The following is a 4415-nucleotide window of genomic DNA, read 5'->3' on the forward strand; positions in this document are numbered from 1 at the left end:
TGTGGTCAAACAGAAAGGACGGTGCCCAGGCTATACCAGGGGCACCGCACATAAATCACAGCAGGCCATTTCCTCCAGAGCAACACTTCCTTCCCAGCCTGCTGACAGCTAGAATCTTCCCCAAATCAGACAAGCTTGCAAATTCTTTTACAGCTTTTCTGAAACTCTCTTTGGACACAATCTGCCTCAACCGAAATAAAATACTTTGCCATCTCTTTTTGGCTTCCTATTGTCTGTTTCCATTTAGAATACTGTTTCCCAATAGTCCTGAAGGCCCAATAAAGCACAACAAAATGGATGACATGGTGGGAATTTTCTTGATCAAAACTATGTATACCTTTTGGGATGAAATCTGGTGCTCCCAGGGTAGGCCCAATAAGCTCACCGTCACATATCTTAAAGCAGGTGTGTAAAACTGCGCAGGAAAATATAGAGGCAAGTTGTGGGAAGCTGAAGAGCACAACTAAGAGCTAAGCCTCCTCACATGGGCCCCTTCCCAGTATGGTTAGTGCTCCATTGTCCTGGTTATTTCCCATGGCAGAAGGAGCAGCAGCTTGAAGAGTCCTAAGCAAAATACATTGAAACACCCAAACACTGACACACATGTGCACACACTCGTGCACACACGCACACATGTACACACACACAAACACACACAGTCAGGCAACATTGTTGTTTATACCTGCCCAGGAGTCAAATAAGTATATCTGGAAGTAAATTTTCCTAAACGTGCTCCCTCCAGGGAATCTGAGGGGTCCACTCTGTTTCCTTATAATTTAATTTATTTTACATTTCCCCTCATCTCTCACTTCTCTTCTATTAGCTCTTGATTATGCGAGAAGCAGAAAAGTAATCAATCAGATTCCTACCGTGTTTCCCCGAAAATAAGACCTACCCTTAAAATAAGCCCCAGTTAACATCGTCAGCCAGATGGCGCATTTATGTTTCAGAAGAAGATGACATAACTGTATTTGAATAAATGTAGATTGTTGTACATGAAAAAATAAGACATCCCTGAAAATACGGCTTAATGTGTCTTTTGGAGCAAAAATTAATATAAGACCCGGTCTTATTTTCGGGGAAACATAGTAGTCAGTTGGCAATGTACATAACCTGATAAATGCAGCCTGCCCTATGCCCTTGGGCCAATGTTCTAACGTCTCTGGCTTTCATGTCCTTACATATAAAGTGAAGAATTAAAAGAGAATGTTCTACTAATCAGAAACAGTCTCAGAGATATAGCGGAAAAACTGAGGGTTGCTAGATGGGGGGGATGGGGGACGAGGGAGAAGGTGAGGGGATTAGAAAGTACAGTCGGTAACCATAAGATTGCCACAGGGATATGAAAGTCAACTTGGGGAATGTAATCAATAATGTTGTAAAGATTTTGTAGGGTATCCAATGGATACTTGTCTCATTAGGGAGACCACCTCAGGAATGATGTAGATGCCTGATCACTGCTCTGTACACCTGAAGCTGAAGCTGAACAATAATGAATGTCAACTACAATTATATATATATATAATTATATACAAGAAGCAGAGTACAGCATTAGGAATAGAGACAGTGGAAATGTAATGGCTGTATGTGATGTCAGAGGGGTAGTGGATGGGGGAGGGGGGTTGTCACTGTGTGAGGGATATAAATGATAAATGTTTAACTATTACATTGTTTTGTGCATCTGAAACTAATTTCAAAATGTTAAAAAAAAGAATGTTCTAGATACTTGCATTCTTTAACAAAAATTTACAGTGAATTTTACAGTGTGTTAGGCACTGCATTATGACCAGGGACCTGAAGATGTGTAAGAAACCGCCCTAACTATTAAATATGAGGGAGGCTGCAATGTGGGTCATTGGAAAGAGAAAGTCCTTCAGCCTCACACTCTGCCACTTATGAGCTGTGTGACCTTGGACAAGTTAATTAACCTCTTTGGGTCCCCATTTCTTCATCAGGGAAACGAGAGTAATGTCCACCTGACAGTTTTGTGGAGGTTTGAACAAAGGAACAAATGCAAAGCAGTCATCTGATGTGTAGCATGGACCAGCCATGTGCTGCTATCCCCCACCTCTGGCACCCACTTGCCCCAAAAGTCTAGAATAGAGATTTAGGGCACCAAGGGGCACAAAGTAAAGAGAACTTGAAGTTGCCTAGTGACGTGACTTCTCTCACCTCCAGCTTTCCTATGTGTTTTTTGCTCCCTGGAATCTTCCTCTCTCCCCTCCACTCCCACCTTCACTGAGATAGTGCCTATTACCCTTCAGTTCTAGCATGAGATGTAACTTGGCCATCACCCTCCAGTTTTCTTTCAGTACCTCCTTTGTGAACTCTCATGGCGCCCACTGCTTACACCTACACTTACACTAGCTAGCTCTGCTCTGACTCCTGCTGACCTGCTGGCCTCCTCCCTGCCCACCCCATTGAACTCTAAGTTCCTTGATGGTGGAATTGAGACATGTTAATTAGCATGTTGTTAGGCAGACAGGAAACATCCCTGGTGAAATAAGCATAAGGCAGCCATATCCTGAAACTCCAGGTTCTGGAATGTCTCCTTCACTCCAGGACAAAGGTATGGGAATGCACCTTGAGGTTAATAAATTATCTCATAAATCCCTTTTGGACGGACAAAGGAGCAGATGATAGATAGGGATGGGTTCGTTAATCCCTTTAGGGTGAGCAAACAGGACAAACTTGATAGACAAATTTCATTAGAAAGCACCAACCCCCTTCCCCAAGCAGGCAAGTGAAGATATAAAAGTAAGAACTTTTGCCTCAGTCACTAGGCAACCCGGTCAGGACCCCCTCTCATTCCGAGAGCTGTGACTCTTTACTCTTCACTTTTAATAAACTATCCTCTTTTAACACTCCTCGCCTCTCCTTGGTCCATGCTTCCATTGTTCGGTTTCACGAGACACAATCCCAGCACAAAGAAAATATCCTAAATCAGAATTGTGTCTCCCTCAGAAGTTTATCCCCCCGCCCTGTGTTAGCATACAGGGCTTAGTAGAGACTCACTAAAATCTCAGAAAACTACCCGAATGTATGCATGGATAACTGAACCAAAGAATGAATGAGAAGAGCAGACAAATGGGTAGGAGAAGAGCTGGACCTAATAACACAGTTGTTTATTTATCATAGTTTTTGGATGCATTCAGCAGTGGTTGGGGACGGATTTGCAGATCTATAGTTATATTGCAAAATGCAAAAGACTAAATAGAACTTTAATGAAAATTGTCTGAGAGACAATTAGACAACAGAAATTGCCTGCAAGGCAAATAACAATATTGTCACTCCACTCACCTGTCTGTGGAGCCGATCAGGGACAATGTGGACACAGGTGGTTATGAATATGATAGTCCTTGATAAAGAAGTTGATAAATGAAGTGAGAACCTGTACACATTAAGCAACTTTTTCTTGAATAGGTTTCTCCAGAGGCCAATCTGGTGAGTGGCTGTGAGCGACCCTCTCTGCCCTCTACACTGAGCCCTGCTCTGGTCCGCTCTGCTCCATAAAAAGTCTTCGGTGCTTCATCTATCACGATTCAGCTCCAGCAATAAACTGTCTTCAGTCTAAGATGGAAAGGAAAGGTGCACTCTCAGAGTCAGATAGGAGTGACTTATGTAGGCAGAAGTCCTTGCCTCTGAGACTTTTCAATGAAGACTCCATATCTTCACTGTTTGATTGGTCCAAGGAGCACTGTCCTGATTGGTCAGAATGGAACCTCTTTGACTGGTTAGTGTATATTCTGATGGAGGAAATCTAGCTTGCAGTTCTGATTGGATGGGGAAAGCCCCAATTCTATTGGTTGAAATACTAATCCGGGAACTCCTTCACAGGGATTGGCTCAGATGGCAGGCAGGTCACTGTAGTCTCTTCCTGAAGCATGGTTTGCTTGAGAGGCTCCTGCTTAGAAATGGCTGCTATGCTCTGCTTTTCAATTTGAGCCCAGTTAGCTACCAGGCGTCCTTTACTGTAATTGCTTCTGGCCGAAATCAACACCCAGAATTTGCTGTGATTTCAGCATCACTGTTATGCGATTTTTGTTAGTAGTTCTGTAGCATGAAAGAGAGAAAACTGAAAGGTGGATTGATTCAGACCAGGGTATTTGCAGGCTGAAGACAACAATTAAAAGCAGGATAATTGAAAGTGATGGTGACTGAGCTAGAAGGAAGGGATTCCAATTTAGATAGGATATTATTAGTATTTAAGATGTCTGAGGCACAGCAATTTTGGATTGTGGGTGACAAACAGGGTTCTATGGACAGTAACCTCATGGGGTGACCTGAAATGATAAATTTCTAACTGGCAGGTCATGGTGAGCTAGTCACTCCCCAGGCTTATAACTTCTTACTAAAAGGCTTAACTTTGCCTTAAGCAGCCCTGTTCATTGATTCTGTGCATCTGGGTTAACACA

The sequence above is a fragment of the Rhinolophus sinicus genome, chromosome 2, assembly GCF_057876585.1.
Source record: "Rhinolophus sinicus isolate RSI-liver-muscle chromosome 2, RSI-T2T, whole genome shotgun sequence".
Classification (NCBI taxonomy): Eukaryota; Metazoa; Chordata; class Mammalia; order Chiroptera; family Rhinolophidae; genus Rhinolophus; species Rhinolophus sinicus.